The following is an 18,311-nucleotide window of genomic DNA, read 5'->3' on the forward strand; positions in this document are numbered from 1 at the left end:
CAGTATTTCTAATATTTATCGTCCATCCAGATATCTTCCAGTCTGGATCTAATTTTCACAGGAACACTGTAAGTGCCAGTTGGTTCAGTTACATTCCCAAGGTTGTCACTGAAGGTGATGGTGCTGTCAGTGAGGTCGAGGATGGTGGTGCCAGATAGGTTTGCGTGGTGTGGCATCATGTTTTGGGTGTAGTTGTCCAGCACAGGCTCCTGTTTGATGACTGTGTTGATCATATCAGGGGAGTAAAGGTTTGTAGATGGAATAAGGGACAGTCCATATGTTTGAGCTTGCATCTCAAGTTTCTGTATTCTGAGCAGCAGGTGGTTGTTGGCATGTTCTAACTTCTTCAGGTTGTTTTCTAACTCTTTTGTGCATTGCAGGTCTCTTTGCAGTTTAGAGATGTAATCCACTGAGGTTTTTAGGATCGTTGCCTTATCCCAGCATATATTTGGGTCATTTGATTTGGGTATCAAAGTGTTCAGTTCTTTTAAATTATTATTAATATTAAATCTTCTTCTTCGTTCATTGAAGTTGTGGTTGTCTTTCTTTTGTCTCTCTTTAATCAACGCTCTTGTTTCTGAGTCTGTGAGTTCTTTTTTTACTTTAGGAAGATTAGTTGGACATGAGTTGTTGATGTTTAGTTCTGGAGGAGTCATACTTTGGTTGTCATAAAAGTTAATCAAATTGTCAGACACAGGCAACGTATTTGCCATTTCTAATGTAAGGATTCACAGTAATTTATAGGGCAGGGTTCTGTCTCTCTGGATGCAAAAAAATGAAATTGGAGAACAATCATGTCCCTTCAGATATAAGCAGTGTTATCCAGCCTTCAGGTTGCTTTAACCCAGGATCTTGCTTATAGGAGCATGCCAGGGGATTAGGGATACTTCTTGGGAAAGTAGCAGCAGCTTTGGTCTAGGGTTGTTACTCGATAACAGGGACACACCTCTGTTGTTTAGCACAGAGACTAGAACAGATGCAGTTTAAGACAATTTTAGATATCTTTAAAAATTATGCATATTTGTATTTTATAGAATCTGAGCAAGGTAGAATTTCTCTTTTGAATTTTCAAATATAATAAACTTAAACAAAACAATGCAAGGTTGTAATTAATAATTAGTTGTGTTCTATTTTTGAATTTGTTATTGGTGCTGTTATCTTTTCTAGCAAAATATCTTTGGGTGAAAGAGCATTTATACTCTTTTTTTTTTCTTTCTTAGAAAACTTCACAGTTCTGAAAGCATTCGAGTTTTTTAGAATGTTTTCTCGTTTTCAACAACAATTTGCATTAAAAAAAAAATTGACTAAGGAACAATTTTTACCTCTCAGTCTTTCTGGTATATGCTTTACGGAGAAGAGAATAGAAAAATTAAGTTTATATGGTTTTCTTTCTTACTTGTTGTTATAAAAGCTAGAAAAGATTTTGATTTCCTTTATTCACTTACTAAGCAACAGTTTAAACTTAATAGGCCGTGTGTTAGGCAATTCTCTTTAGATCTCATCTCTTTCCCCACAAAGGTGGAAACCTCAGGCTAAAACAGTCTATTTTTTCTTTTTTCTCTGGCAAAAACTGTCTTTGTCAAGTAAGATATCTTGGAACTAGGTATTTTATTAAATTAGTCTACTTTAAAGCTTTTTTAGTAATCTCTGAAAACTTGTCTGTAAAACACAGAAGCAACGAAAGAGTGTTTACACAACTGTCTGCCCGGGGGGTGAAGGAGAGGGAAGGCAGCGCAGCTGTGCTTAGAACGATCTTTGCTTTGCTCTGGTGGAAAGTTGCTCCCCCTACACACTGTGGAATTTCTTATCAGTAGTCACTAAAAAGAAACTTTAAAAACTCTACTTCTTTATTTCATTTATGCATGTATCTTAAAACAATTTTGGCTATTTAAATAAACAACTTCAAAAGAACTGTTAGTAAGACTATGTTATGAATTTGTAAGATAATTTCTTTCTCTAATCAGAAGGTTGCAAAGTTACAGTTTTTATAAAGCAGGGGAGTTTTACTCCCTCCCTAACTTTCTGAGAAAATAGTATTTTAAACTTTTCGTGGATTTAGTTGGGGGAGGTTTGGGCTCCTGCTTGGTTGTTAAGCAACAAATTGTCTCTACTGTGTAAAATACACTTTATCTTTCTCCCTGGTAAGGTTGAATTTTGCAAGGGAGGGTTTTTTACCTTTCTTTTTCTTTTTTCTCTTAGCAAAAGTTTTGTTCGCTTCTCCATATACACACATACACACACACAGTGACATTGGTAACATTGTGAGTTCACAACGACACACTGGACAGATAATATAGTTAACACGAGAATTAACAAATAGAATCATAGAATCATAGAATCATAGAATCAGACAGGTTGGAAAGGACCTCTGAGATCAAGTCCAACCCTTAATCCACTACCACCACAGTTGCTAGACCATGGCACTAAGTGCCATGTCCAACCTCATCTTAAAAACCTCCAGGGACAGAGAATCCACCACTTCCCTGGGCAGCCCATTCCAATGTCTGATTACCCTCTCTGTAAAGAATTTCTTCCTAATATCTAACCTAAACCTCCCCTGGCACAGTTTAAGGCCATGCCCTCTTGTCCTACTGTTGATTGCCTGGGAGAAGAGACCAACCCCCACCTGCCTACAACCTCCTCTCAGGTAGTTGTAGAGAGCGATGAGGTCTCCCCTGAACCTTCTCTTCTCCAGGCTGAACAACCCCAACTCCCTCAGCCTCTCCTCATAGGACTTGTGTTCAAGTCCCTTCACCAACCTCGTTGCCCTTCTCTGCACCTGCTCCAGTACCTCAACATACGAGAAGGTAGTTTTCTAGCCTGCCCCCCCTTCTCTTCTCCCCCACCGCTCCCATACGGCAAGGATCATCTTCTTCAGGTTTTCATTATATTAAACTTAATCTGTTGCATATCTTATGTGTTTTGCCCCACACACATTGTGAGACTGAAACAGCTAATTAGTACATGAACAAAGAATAGGTAACTCAGGTTGTGAAGAAGCAAGAAAAGAAGGTGGGTGCCGATGGTTCGTACAAGGACAGGCTCTGCTCTCTTGTTTTCCGCCCGGCCCTCACTCTCTAGATTATTTCTGCCCCTCTCCATTCGCCTATACATCTTGATTTGAATTTCTTTCCTTAGTTATTTTCTCGGAAGAGTCATCTGGTGGAAAAGTTGTTTTTTCTGCAGCAGCGACTATGGAGAGGAGGGGTCCCTCCTTTTCTGCCTCTGGGAGTGCATTATTAGATTTTTCTGCATTTTCTGACTTGAAGTTGTGGTTCAAGGACAGTTCACTATATTTTCAATACACTGGCAACCTGCTTACCTTCTTGGGCAGCTGCATCTCAGAGTTTGGTTCTTATGTGAATTATTGCATAGATTGTTGCCCCCTGCACTCTTCCAAATTTTTCAAAGTCTCACAAGCAAGTGTCAGGCAGACACATGAAATGCAACTAACGTAGTAGTTTCAAAGTCTTGTTTTTAGCACCATAACAGCACACGTCGTAATTCAAAATCATTAACCTTGACACTCCTATGATTAAGGAAGGTTTTCCATGTAGATAAAACTACATTTTCGGTTTTAGTTCTATGTTGTCCCATTGTTAAAATTTTGTTCCTGATGGCACCCTCTGATAGCTTACCTAACGAGGGGTCGATAAAGTCTTAGATACAGATCTTTTAGCAGAACTCTCACTGCTCTCAAAGTTTCATCTGGCGTTGTCCCCCTTGTGCGTCAACCCACGAGTCTCTCTCTCTCTAGGAGAGAAATTACTGCTCCTTCTCTCTCTAGGAAAGAAATCATTGCAAACCCCTTCTCTCTTGGAGAGGAATCTTCAAATCCTTTCTCTCTTGGAGAAAAATCCCTTCGAACTCTCTCTCGGAGATAAATCTTCTTTGGCGCAGCAATCACGTCGGCTGCACCAAATGTCGCTATTAAGTTGAGATGGTCAAGTGAAACAGGAGCCAGACCTAAGAGTTAACTGAGATATCTTGACCTGCTAAGAAACCTCAATACCTGTTTTGCTGGAAGAACATTTTAGGAGCACTGGTTAATATCATGTTCTGTTCTGCTCACTGGACCAAAGGCCTTATTATAGAAAGAATAGAAGTAGTACACACACAGTAATAAATTAGGTAAACTAGACATTTGAATAAGATCTAGAAGGCCCAGAACCAGAATTTTGCAAGCTTGAAGAATTCAGGTCACCTAATTGGAGAGGTCAAATTGAGGAAGACATCCATGACTATCTCAGTTTGAAGAGACTGGAAAGTTTGCTAAAGTGGATGAGTTATGAGACAAACCAAACTCCTCTCTCTCAGCAATTGTGAATTCAAAATTAAGGGGCTTTAATCGAGGAAGTGTGGAAAAACCAGAAGAAATAACAACCCTTTATTAAAAGATATATGTATGTTGGTAAGAACAGTAACAGAACACAAAAAACTAGGCAATAGTCCTGTACCCAAAAAGTCCCCTTCAGACAAAAGAAAAAAAAAGACCTGAACGAATATTTCTCTGTTGGATCACTGGAGGTGCAGAGCCTGGAGTTCTCTGTGTTGACCTGCAGGGGGCACTGTTGGACTCTGGCAGAAGGGGGTCTGGGGGGGTGGTCTTGGATCTCAGGAGAAGCTGAAAAGAAAACAGAGACCCTTCCCCCAGTGGAAGAAGGGCAGGAGGAAAAGCAGTCCACCCCCCACGGGACTCACTGTTGTTCTCAGATGATGGTGTTTCAAAGCTCCTCCTTTTCTCCCAGTGAGCACAGAGACTCTCCAATGAAAACGCAGCAGGTCCGGGCTGGAGTCAAAAGACAGTTCGCAGGCGAGTTGAGGTCAGCAGTCAGGGCTGACCAGGATGAGAAGCCAGAAAGACAGACCTCCAGACCTTCTCTCCCAATGCCCGAACACAGACCCCCGTCTCCGTCCAAGAGAGAGAACTCAGCCGTCTGACCTCTCCCCTTCCGAGAAGAGCCCAGTCACCCCCTCCCAAAACTCCTCCCCTCTCCCCCCAGCCTCTGATGGGTCCATCTGTTGTAAGGCTAATTGACTCCCTTCCCCCTTTATTCAAACTCCGTCTTTCCTACAGTGGGGGCAGGGGGAAGAAAAAATTTTCCTGGATTTCTAACCTATAACAATGGCCACCACCAGGGGGATGAAGGTTTGAGGAGGAGACCCCTACAGTAGAAGACTGCGCATGTCTGGAAAGACTCCGCCCAGAGACTAACCTACTTATTAATATGTATAATAAATGATGGAACCATGTATCTAAAGTGTATAAAATGGCTTAGTTTTGCACTTGCAAGTCGAGCAAGTTTGTCCAGCGCGAACTGGCTTGCTCCCAGCATTGAATAAACAAATACCTTGCTGCTTAAAGATAAAAAAATGTCTCTGAGCAGTCTTTTGGGTCTATTTTTCGGATTCACAAGTGACACAGAATCAATCTTCTTCCAAAGCAGGGACAGAATAGCAGGAATGATGAGACAGTTTATTGTAACAGGTTACAGACATTTATACTCTTCACACAACATGTACACATACTTTAGGATTGACTACCAAATAGCAGTCATGCTGATACAGTTTTTACCGAGTCATGATGATCTGGTTAAAGCAGTCACGGTGACTTGCAGAAAGTCCAGGAAGTCTGTTTTTGTACTTCCTGTCTTCCGTCTTCTTACTTCCTTCTGACAGACCTGTTGTTGACCCCGACAGTTGGCCATCGCTGCTGATGGGAAGTAGAGAATAAACCGTGCTATCTTTTGCTTCGCTGTTTTTTTCCAGGGGTTGGGTTTTTGGGGGGTTTTGGGGTTTTTTTTTTTAAAGGAGCCCCTAATGATAACATATTAATTGTTCTTTAACTATGTCTTTCTAAACCACTCATAGCAAATTCACTTTGTCAACTAACCTGTACCTAGAGATAACATTTGAAAATTACATTTGGTGCTATAAAGAATAATCTCTAAAAAGAATTTGTGAGAAGTGCTTCAAAACAAAATGCAATACTATTGTTATACATGTACTGGTTTTGACTGGGATAGAGTTTAAATGTGAATAGAAAGTAATTAAACATAAGTAAACGTAAAAGGAGGTTTAGAGACATGCACCCCGTCCCCCTTTTAAAAGTCTGTTGAACAAACTCTAACATGTTTGGAATGGGGGGGGGGGGGGGGGCCAAAGGGGGGGGAGGGGGGGGGGGCACTGTGGTGGGGGAAAACAGTTTTCCCCCTGAAGTTATAAAATGGTAAAACCCCAGGGGGTGGTGACCCTTGAGGTTTTACCCAATGAACGCTTCTGCAAAATATAAACGTATCACAAGCAGACCGGAAGAGAAGAAAGGTAGTTGTAGTTGTGGAAGAAGTAGCCATGTTGTGAAAGCCACGAGCAGAAGGGGCAGGAACCCCTCTGGGGGGCCACGACCCTCCCAACCCCCAGTTGGGGTCATAGAAACTTGGAAACAGTGTTTAACTGGACTGAGGTCTGTGACTGAGAGGTTGGAAGTTTTTTTTCCTCCACCATGAGCAGCAGAAGCGGCGGCAAAAACAACACTGGCTGGAGAAAGTGGTAGAGAGCCAGAAGAGATAAGGAGCAGCAAACAGCACGCAACCAAGGAAGACACAGAGTTGTCTGAGAGATGAGAGCCAGTAGCTGAGAGAGAGTAAAACTAAGCTCCACAGAGACAAAGTTTGGGTAAGAACTGAAACCAAAACCCCCCCAAACTTCTTGGAGACCCCTCCTAGAAAGGAGGAGGATGATGAACTCTTACTTGAAAGAGTCTTAGAGTGTTACAGCACTGCAGAAAGGAGTTGAAAAACTCAAAGAAGGAATGCAGAGGGGGTGACCTTGGCCCCCCTCGCTGCTGCTGCCAAGTTAAACTAGCAGCCTGAGATCAGAGCACAGAAGCTCTGATAGAACTCCTGAGGCAAAGGTCTTCAACTGAAAACTGCCCGAGATGTTCTGACTCAGGGGTGAATCCCCTGAGGAAGGGACCTTCATGGGGGTCTTACACCCCATGATATGACATGGTAAAGCGAGTTTTGTCCCTGCTATGCAGTCCACGGAAGAGAAGACTCTCGCTTGGAGACGAAGGGCCACGAGGGTTTGGATATCCCCTCGTGTGTACTGGCAGAGATCCAGCTACAGCTGCTGCATGGAAGAGAGAGAGATAGACTGCTACTCTGAAGAGGATGCTGCTCTGAAAGTAGAAAGGATCTCTTCCTTCTTCCCTCCTGGACTTTTATTTGGAGGGGAGAATAGATTTGATCCATTGTAAATACTATTTTGTCATGGTAGAGGTAGTTAAGGCTGCATATAATGTATTGTAGTATTTATTTTGTACAGTCATTGTAATATATATTCCCTCTCCCCCATTTTGAGTCTCGTGTGGTGTCTGGAAAACCCATCTCACACTGGGTTGAGATGTGGGAGGGGGTTTGGACTAGGGAATTGGATTTTGAGGCTCTCAAACCATGACAAGTTGGAACATGCCTGAGGCCTAAGGCCTAAGTGCCCAGCCTACACAACAGCCTGCATTTGGGGCAAGTTCCCAAGTTAACTGCACAGTTGTGAGACAAGCAGAACCAACGACAATATTTGGAGCTGTGGCCATGATTACATAATGACTGACAAAACTCACTGTACTGGGTTTGGCGAGGATGAAGTTATGAAGTTGACTTTCTTCATAGCAGCCCATATGGTACTGTGCTTTGCATTTGTGGTTAAAACAGTGCTTTCACTCTCTCTCTCTTCTCCACCCCCCCATCCACCATCAAGTGGGTAGGCTGGGAGTGGGCAAGAGGCTGGGAGAGAACATAGCAAAAACAGTTGACCCAAACTGACCAAAGGAATATTCCATACCATAAGACATCATTCTCAACAATAAAATCTAAAGGAAAGAAGGAAGAAGGAAGGAACATTTGTGGTTATGATGTTTGTCTTCCCAAGCAACCATTATGCATGCTGAGGCCCTGCTTCCCAGGAAGTGGTTAAACACCTGCCTGGGGATGGGAAGCACTTGCTTTGCTTTGCTTGCTCTGCAGCTTTTACTTTCCCTATCAAACAGTCATTATCTCAATCCTTGAGTTTTTTTACCTTCCTTCTATTTTCTCCCCCTTCCTGGGAGAGGGGACTGAGCAAAAGGCAGGGTGGGTGCTTGGCTACTGGCCGTGGTCAATCCACAACGTTCACAGAAGTTTCTTGCCCCAAATATCTTTTTGACAAATTTAACTCTGTAATAACATTCATAATGTAAAAGGAGGGAACAGGTCTTGGTATATCTAAGACTGTTGCTTGTTTTGCCTGTGAAAATAATTGGTAAATGACCTCTCTGTCCTTGCCTCAACCCACGAGCTTATTTTCTTATTTTCTTCTTCTTCTCTGCTCAGGCAAGGGAGTTAGAGAGCATCTTGGTGGGCACCTGAAAGCCAGTCAAGGTTAACCCACCACAGTTTTCTGGTACAGTATGATGTTTGTTATTCTCTATATCCCTAAATAAAGAGAAACCTGAATGAATCCAGTGTTGAGTTCAGATTTGTGATGGAGAAAAGAGGGTGTTTAGAAACACTGAGCAGTCTGTTACAACTAATAGGTGAGTTGCACTCATAGCAGTTGGCGACAGTCTGTGGAGAACTGATAGCATCTAGGGAGAATGATGAGCCCTGGGAAGAAGAGCAAATAGTTGTTTGCTAAGGTTTACTTGTCTAGAACAAGTTTACACATCATAGAATATCTTGATTTGGAAGGGACCTATAAGGATCACTGAGACCAACTCCCTGCTCCTTGCAGAACTACCTAAAACTAAGCCATATGACTAAGAGCAGTGTCCAGGCACTTGAACTCTGAGAGGTTTGATGCCATGACCACTTCCCTGGAGAACCTGTTTCAGTGACCAACCTCCCTCTCAGTGAAGAACCTTTTTTTAATGTCCAGTCTGAACTTCCCCTGATGCAGTTTTATTCCATTTCCTCATGCCCTATTGCTGGTCACCAGAGAGAGGAGATCAGCACCTCCCCCTCTGCTGCCCTTCTTGAGGAAGTTGCAGACTGCAATGAAGTTACCCCTCAACCTTCTCTTCTCCAAGCTGAACAAACCAAGTGACCTCAGCTGCTCCTCATAAGTCTTGCCATCGAGACTTGTGGTGGTTTAACCCCAGCTGGCAACCAAGTACCATGCAGCGACTCGCTTAATCTCTCCCCTCCCCCAGTGGGATGGGGAGGAGAATAGAGGAAAAAAGTAAAACTCATGGGTTGAGATAAGAACCGTTTTAGAATTGAAACAAAGCAAATTATACTAATAATACTAATGATAATAACAACAATATTAATAATAATAGTAATGAAAAGGACACAGAGAGAGAAATAAAACCCAAGAAAAAGAAGTGATGCACAATACAATTACAATTCGAAAGAGAGATTTTTTTTAAGATGGCTCTTCAAAAGTGACCAGCATTTGTGGACCCCAATACCTTCAAGAGCAGATGCCCAGCAGACCTTAATCCTTCAGGCTACTCCTTCAGCAGCCTGAAGTCTGCTCTCCCCATATTCAGGGTTGAAGTTTTGATGCCTGTTTTTCTCCTATTGCCAATGATTTGAAACTCAACTACTTCATGGTCACTGTGACCAACACAACCACCAATCACCACTTCTCCTACGACTCCCTCTCTGTTTACAAAAAACAAATCTAGGAGGACACTTTTCCTAGTTATGATAGGAGAAATAGAACAGCGTTCCACTATGGCCAAGTAAGGAACAATATAATCTTAGGGAAGATAAGAGATATAAATCAAGCAAACAGGATGCAAGCTGAGCTCTGTGTACCCAGATAAGATAAAAAACAAACGTTACAGGTTTTGTGGTGAAAAACAATGAGGCTGTGCTTACTTAGAACCACCTCAACTTTGGGGGGGGCACCAGATGCTAAAAACCCACAAGAGACCCCTGAAGAAGACCTCAAAGGACCAAATAAGGACTTCCAATAGGGGGTGCGACTATGCAAAGCAAAGTAACGTATATGTATCAAGTAAGCGAGAACATCTAATGAATATGTAAACAGTATGTGTAATAAAAAACCCAGTCTGTCTGTCACTTAGCATGCTCGATACCATCATCATCATGGTTAGGTTTCACGAACGAAGATTTGGGAAGGGCTCTGCCCACATTTGCTACAAGCATACTGGTGACTAAAAAGGCCAATACGAGATAGACATGTCCGGTTGCAAAAGGCACAGCAGAAAGACTCCTTAGGTGGTATATTCTGCAAGGTACGATTCTTTCTGCATTGTCTTTTCTCCTCAAGAGTGATCCTGTGTGCTTTCTCAAAAGCATCAGTAGCGTTAATAATAGTGTGCCTCCAGACCTCCCGATTGGAGACCAGAGTAGACCAGTTATGATGATCAATATGGTCAAGGTTGAGATGTTGTTTCAGGGAGTCCTTGTATCTTTTCTTCGGGGTTCCTCTCTTGTGGCAGCCAGTGGCGAGTTCGCCATAAAACATGATCTTAGGGAGGCGGTGGTCCTTCATCCTTGAGACGTGTCCTGCCCAACGCAGCTGTGTTCTACGCAACATGACCTCAATACTTGTGATTGCTGCTTGTTCAAGAACAGACGTATTAGTCACATAATCTGACCAGTGGATGTTTAGGATTGTAGGGAGAAGGTGTTGATGGAAGCATTCTAGGAGTCGCAGGTGGTGGCGGTAGATGACCCATGATTCGGATCCATATAAAAGAGTAGACAGTACAATGGCTCTGTAAACACTGACCTTTGTACTTTTCTTCAAGTGTTTATTTCACCAAACTCTTTTATGGAGTCTTCCGAAGGCACTATATGCCTTTGCTAACCCACCCCCAGCCTACTGAGGCAGGAGGGAATGTTGGAGAGACAGCGTTGATGCTGTGCCAGCACTGCTCAGCAGTAGCCAAAACACCGTTGTGTTATCAACAGCTTTCTAGCTACCAATGCAAAGCACAGCACTGTGAGGGTTGCTATGGGGAAAATGAACTCCATCTCAGCCAGACCCACTACAGTTTTTTGAACAGGCTTTTTGAACCCTAAATATACAAGGCAGGCAGTAGATCCCCCTTGCAATGTAGTAAAGATTTTTGCAAAGTCTTTTGTGGTCAAATGGGGAACAGAATTTAGATAGGTGACAGACAGGACTCATCTGCTTAGATGCACAGACCTTGAAACTCTATATGGTAAATCTATAGTGTTGGTACATACCTTTTTATCATACCATAGCCTCTGGATAACTTTAGGGGGGGAACCAGAAAGACACTGTTCCCATTTCGGTACACGCCTGACGAAGTGGGATAGGGGGAATGGATAATGCAAAACCAATCCTGTATCTCAACAGAGGCTAGGATACAGATCTGTGTATGTGTACAGGTAGTGCGCACGCGCTACATGCATGACACGCTCACTCGGCTTCTTTCAGTTCGTACTCGGCTATTTCCATCTCTTTGTTATAAACTGGAGGGGGGAGAGGGGGAGGAGGGGAGTGGGGGAAGGAAGGAAGGAAGGAAGGAACAAGGAAGGAAGGAAGGAAGGAAGGAAGGAAGGAGAGAAAATATTTTTTTCTTCTCTCTCTGTCTCTTTTTTGGTCTTTTTTTGGGGGGAGGGGATAGAGAAAAAATAAAAAGGGAACTGGAAGGGAAATAATCCCCCTGAAGTTAAAATATTTCTGCTCCTTCCCCTTATCTTGTCAGTTGGACACAGCATTGCTCATCTCCTCTGTTGCCATCGCTGCCAGTTGTTGACAGGTCAGTCTGCTGCCCGCTGGGGCGACAGAGGGGTGGGAGGCGCGACTTGACGACGAATGAACATGACACCACGCCGCATCATCGCATCGAGTTGGGTATGGGCAGGTTGTGCTTGAACTTTTTGTGATGCAGAAAATGCGCTTTATTGTCTCGGTGACTTTGATGGTATTTTAATAGATAGTGGTTGTTTTTTTAATTAATTCCTTAAACCTCCTTCTTTTTTTCTTACTTAAGGGGGAAAGGTTTCTTTTCCTTTAACTTCACAAACTTCTTCTCTCCCCCGTTCTTTCCCCCCCTTCTATTTTCATTCTTCCCTTTTCTATTTCAACTATTAAGCTTCCTGGCTTTTGGAGGAGTGGTAGCACTTCTTTCTTTCCGAGTGTCTGGTCAGCGTGCCCCTGTATCCTGCCAACAGACTCTTGTCCTTAGGTTTGCATGGAGACCTTGCATTACTGTGCGTAGGTGTGTAGTTCAGCAAGGTTACAAGGAACGTTTGTGGAGAGGTGGTGGTGGGGTTTGGGTGAGAGTTGTCTTAGTCGCCTTCAGAGAGATCCCTCCATCCCTATTAATGGGTTTGCATTGATTAAACCCCCAATGCAAAGGGAAGGGGAGGGAATCTGTCTCTAGTCAGAATGGAGTAGCCATATTCCTTGCTAAATGACCTCAATTATACAGATGTGGGTGTTTAATGCTGTGTATGGCTTAGGTTTTCTAGTTCTGTGAGAAGTAGGAATTGTGGTAGCACTGGGAGATTAAAAAAAAAGGAATGTTTGTGGTTTGCATTGCTCCTCCACATTATTTGTTGAACAGTGTAGTCTTGTACTATCAAGTTCTGTTTGTTTTCTACGAATGCTGAATTTGTCAGTGAGTTGTGCTGCTATGGAATAATGTGGCAGTCTGTTTCTTGTTGAAAAGTAATTGATTTAGTTTCAGAATATTCTATGAAGACACTGCAGGAGACTTAATACTTTAATACTATGGTTGTGTAATACTTGGATGCTCTTTGATAGTTCACGTATATCTTTGTTTTGGGGAATTTATACTCCATAACTCTGTCATAATCATGCATAGTCTCAAATCAGTTTAGTCTTTTTTGTTTTCCCCTCTGGATGTGAAATATGGGTGATTGAGAAACCTAGATCAAGAAATTCTGTTTGATTACCCATATGTGCTCTAGGATGTTCCTTTAGAAGTGTTTTACTTTGGTATTTTTCAGGAGTCCTACATAATTGTCTACCTATGTTTATTAGAATTAAAGTTGTGAATGAGAAAGTTAAAAACAAAAAAAAATTCAGATGCTATTCAAACATAACATTAATTCTAACTTTGAAATCTCACGTGCGTAATGATCTTTCTGGACTAAAGTACTGTGAGACTCTCCAGGAAACTACTTCAGGAATATATTAAAAATATTTGCATGGAAACTTTAAGCTAGATACGACCTGTAAAGTGGATGTACATTTTGAAAAACAATGCAAATGTAATGGGATCTTTCAAGAATGTGAATGTAGAATATTCTTGGGGGTTTTTTTATATGGAGGTATGTAACTCTTCATCCTTTTATATTGGGATTAGTATTCTGACTGGTACATAATTTGAGACAGAGATACTAAACAGAAGCCTTTATCAGCAATATTTGGTACTGCAATGGATTTCAGAATGTTGATTTTCTTGACTGTCCCATGGTTTAAACTGTTTCCTTTTTGATTTTATGAGTAAAAAGGGCTGAATGACAGTTCAAACTACCCACTTATGCTCTGATAAGTACTCTATCAGGTTTGAAGGGAGGCCAAAGAAAACTGATCTAGGAATGTCAGATTAGAATGTCTGACTGAAATAAATTAACAGCCAGAAAGACACTGCCCAATTCCAGAATCTATTACTTGATACAGGACTTGTATTAGAGTCCTGTCTCCAGGGTAAATTAATAATTTTAATAAAAGACAGATTTTGGGAAGATGAAAGTCAAGGTTTACAGACTTTGTTCATAGAATCATAGAATATCCTGAGTTGGAAGGGACCAATCAGGATCCTCGATTCCAACTCCTGGCCATGCACAGGACACCCCAAGAATCACACCATGTGCCTGAAAATGTCCAAATGCTCCTTGAACTCAAACAGACTTGGTGCTGTGACTGCTTTCCTGGGGAACCTGTTCCAGTGCCTGACCACCCTCTGGGTAAAGAACCTTTTCTGATATCCAACCTAAACCTCCCCCGACTCAGTTTCATGCTGTTTCCTTGAGTCCTGTCACTGGTCACCAGAGAGATCAGTGCCTGCCCCTCCACTTCCCCTTGTGAGGAAACTGCAGAACACAATGAGGTCTTCCCTCAGTCTCCTCTTCCCTAGGCTGAACAAACCAAAGTGACTTCAGCTACTCCTCATAAGGCTTCCCCTCCAGACCCTTCACCATCCTTGTGGTCCTCCTTTGGACACTCTCTAATAGCTTAATGTCTTTTTTATATTGTGGTGCCCAAATTTGCAGACAGTACTCAAGGTGAGGTCACACCAGTGCAGAGCAGAGTGGGAGAACTACCTCCTTTAACTGGCTAGAGATGCTTTGCCTGATGCACCCCAGGACATGGTTGGTCCTCCTGGCTGCCAGGACACACTGTTGACTCATATTCGACTTGCTGTCGACCAGGACCCCCAGGTCCCTTTCTGTGGTGCTACTCTCTGGTCTCTCATTCCCCAGTCTGTACACACAACCAGTGTTTCCCCATCCCAGGTGCAGAATCCAGAACTTGCCCTTGTTGAACTTCATATGGTTTGTGATTGCCCAGTCCTCTGATTTGTTGAGGTCTCTCTGCAGGGCCTCTCTGCCCTCAAGGGAGTAAACAGCTCCTCCAAGTTTTGTGTCATCTCCAAACTTGCTTAGTATCCCTTCCAGTCCTGTGTCCAAGTCATTTATGAAGATGTTGAAGAGAACTGGGCCTAAAACGGAGCCCTGCAGAACCCCACTAGTGACATGTCACCAGCCTGATATAACCCCATTTGCCATAACTCTTGGTGCCTGACCTGTGAGCCAGTTGCTCACCCATCAGGTAACATGGTTATCTAGCTGTGTGCTGGATGTTTTGTCCAGAAGGATACTTTGAGAGACAGTATCAAAAGTTTTGTTGTAGTCCTAAAAAATTACATCAACTGGCTTCCCTTGATCCACTAGGTAGGTTACCCTGTCGTAGAAGGAAATCAGGTTCAACAGACAAGACCTTCCCCTCATGAAACCATGTGACTGATGACTGCATTGTCCTCCTGGTGTTTTTCAATACTTCCAGAATAATCTTTCATGATTTTACAGGGCACTGAAGTGAGACTGACAGGCCTGTTAGTTGCCGGGGTCCTCCTTCTTACCCTTCTTGAAAACTGGGACAACGTTTGCCAGCTTCCAGTCAGCTGGGACCTCTCCAGATTCCCAAGACTGCTCAAAACTCATCAAGAGAGGCTTTACGATGACATTAGTCAGTTCCTTGAGAATTCTCGGATGAATCCCATCAGGTCCCATAAATTTGTAGGGATCCAGCTGGAGCAGCAGATCCTGCACAAGTTCAGGGTCAAATGGGAGTTGATCATTCTCACAGTCATGGTCCTCCAGCTTGGGGCACTGAGACCCCCTCGGTCCATCATCCGTGTTGAAGACAGAGGCAAAGAATGCATTAAACACCTCTGCCTTGTCTCTGTCCCTGTTTGTGAGGTGACCATCCTCATCCTGTAATGATGTTATTTCTATACTGCCTATTGCCATTATTATATTTGAAAATACTCTTTTTATATTCCCCTACATTTCTGGTCAGCTTCAACTCCAGCTGAGTTTTGGTCACATGAATTTTCACACAGTGGCGAGTAACATCTCTGTATTCTTCCCATGTCACCTGACCTTGCTTCCACTGGGCGTATACCTTCCTTTTTTGCCTTATTTCCAAGAGAAGATTCCTGTTCAGCCAAGTCAGCCTTCTGCCGCATCTGATTGACTTCCAACATTTGGGACTCGCCTGCTTCTGTGCCCTTAGGAGGTGATGTTTAAAAAGTGACCAGCACTGATGGACCCCAGTACCTGCAAAAGCATTTTCCCAGGGGACCTTACTCACTAATCCCCTGAGCAACCTGAAGTCTGCTCTCCTCATGTCCAGAGTTGAGGTTTTGCTGGCACTTTTCCTCCTTTCAACAGAGATTTTTAACTTGATCGCTTTGTGGTCGCTGTGGCAAAGATGGCCACCAATCTCCACTTTACTCACGAGATACTCTCTGTTGACAGGCAGCAGATCAAGGAGTGCAACTTTCCGAGTCATGTCCCTTGAAGTTCCATGAAGTTGTCATCCAGGTATTTTAAGAATCTTCTGACTCGGGTTGTACCAGCTGTGTGATGCTCCTAGTTGATTTCTGGCAAGTTGAAGTCCCCCATAAGGTCAAGGTCAGTTGACTTGGAAGTGTTCCTTAGTTCCTCAAAGAATAATTTGTCGGTTTCATTTTCCTTGCTGGGAGATCTGTAGTAGACTCTCACAATGACATCTGCATTATTTGTTTGCCCTTGATTCTTATTCAGAGGCTCTCAAGTGTGCCATTGCCAACTGTGAGCTCCATACATTCTAACCCTTTGTGGTGGGTTGACCTTGGCTGGACACAAAGTGCCCACCTAGCCCCTCTATTGCCAGGGTCCGAAAGGGGAGGATGGGACCGTGGCACTACATGAGTCCAGGACACGAGGGTGGGATGCAGGTAGAATGCTTTATTCACGCGTGTATGAGATCTTTTATCAGTTCGGGAGGGGAAAGGGCCAGAACATAGGGTGGAGCATGAGACAGACAAGCGGGGGAGCAAATCAGGATAGGGGCAAATCAGGATAGAAATGGACTTGGGGGAGGACAGATCTGCATCTTCCAAATCAGTTTGGACAACTGCATCTGCTGGGTGACTCCCCCCCTAAAAATTGTTTCCAGCCCGAGATGCCACTGCTCCATGGTGTCTAAAAGCTTAGTGATAGTGGTCTTCTATGGACTACGAGATCCTGGAAAGTAAACAGAACATGTTAGAAGGGAGAATTTAGGATTGGGATCATGTGGTAAGGGCATAACTTGCATAATCAGTTCATCTGATTTAAGTTGAACTGCAGGGAATGGTAGATTTAACATGATTCATTCTAATTACTGTGGTTTCCTGGCACCTACTGAATGGGTGGTCTATGCAGGATGGAACGCAGTTGAGGGGGTGTTTGTGTTAACACAGCACCCCTGGAGCTTGCTGCCTTGTTTCTTGTCAGTTCACAGGTGCACTGTTTAAGATCTGGCATTGAATTAAAAGTCACTTTTCTCCTTAAGTTGGGTGACTTTTTCGGGGGCAACAGTTCTCTCTAGATGTTAGTGAGGGAGTGGCAATCCTTAGTCCAGTATCTGCCTTTCCCACATGGTTTGCACGGTGTCTTTGGAAGTTCAGATTTTGTGGTTAATTGTGGACAGTTCTTTTTATATGTCCTGTCTCACCACAGTGAAAACAGGTTTGTGACCCAGCTAAGGCTTCAGCTATTAGTCTTGCTTTATGAGAATTAGACCCCACATTCTTGCAAGTTTCTACCATCTCCAGAAGTGTGGGATCTTTTAGCATTTTTAAAGCTTGTTGGCAATCCTCATTAGCTTTTTCAACCACAAGCTTATTAAACAGAATGTCTTGGCTTTCTTTTTGCTGGACTTGGCGTGCTATAACCTCCTTTAGTCTGGTTATAAAGTCCACAAAAGGTTCTTTTGGGCCCTGATGAATTAGGGTGAATGAAGGTGTTTGGACATATGCATCAGCAACCTTTTTAAGGGCTTCTATTGCTAGCTCTTTTGTAATGTCCAGATATTTTAAATCCACAAGAGCCTGGTCTTGTCGGTTCACATAGTTGCCCTCTCCATACAACATATCAATAGTGTTGCTTACAGGAATATCATGCCTTTCCATCTTTTCATTGACATATTTAACTATAAACTGTTTCCATTCTGCCTCAAAAATGAATGCTTGCACAGTTGATAATAGTCCATTAATTACCGTTTTGATATCATATGGTATTAAAAGGCAGACAAGGAAAAACGATTCAAAAAGTCCAACGGTATAAGGTGAACCTAAACCATACTGCGCAGTTGCTTTTTTGATGTCTTTTAACATAGAGTAAGACACCGGACGCCATTCGGGAGCACGACCCTCCTCTACATAAATTGGAAAGGCTTTTAAAAACTCTGCATCTTTAGCCTGCGCAGCCTCTGCCCTAAAGGCTTTCCAAATACCGTTAGAGGTCAGGAGTGTTTTTGCTGTCCGGCACCTGCAGGGGGCTTCGGTAACATAGGTTTCATGCGGGTAGCCATCTCCCCTGATGTTATTGTTGGAAGAGGCCCGGGCCCTGCTCTGGGCCCCGCGCTGGGCCCGACCCCTGCCTCTGCCGCGCCTGGAGCTGCCCCTTAGTTTCCGTCTATTCCGGAAGGGCGATGATGTGGGGGTAGAGGGCTTTCTGGTGGGAGAGTCCGGGGGCGTGCTGGGGGCATATGGGGGTGGACATGGAGGTGGTGCAGACGGGGTTTGCGCGGGCGAGTTGTGGGGT

At 43.3% G+C, this 18,311-nt stretch overlaps 1 pseudogene; it reads right to left on the minus strand.

Moving 5' to 3' along the window:
- Window positions 1–8: 8 nt before the first annotated feature.
- Window positions 9–5,708, minus strand: LOC113959938 (annotated as a pseudogene).
- Window positions 5,709–18,311: the final 12,603 nt, after the last annotated feature.

The sequence above is a fragment of the Corapipo altera genome, unplaced genomic scaffold, assembly GCF_003945725.1.
Source record: "Corapipo altera isolate COAL_440 unplaced genomic scaffold, ASM394572v1 60796, whole genome shotgun sequence".
Taxonomy (NCBI): domain Eukaryota; kingdom Metazoa; phylum Chordata; class Aves; order Passeriformes; family Pipridae; genus Corapipo; species Corapipo altera.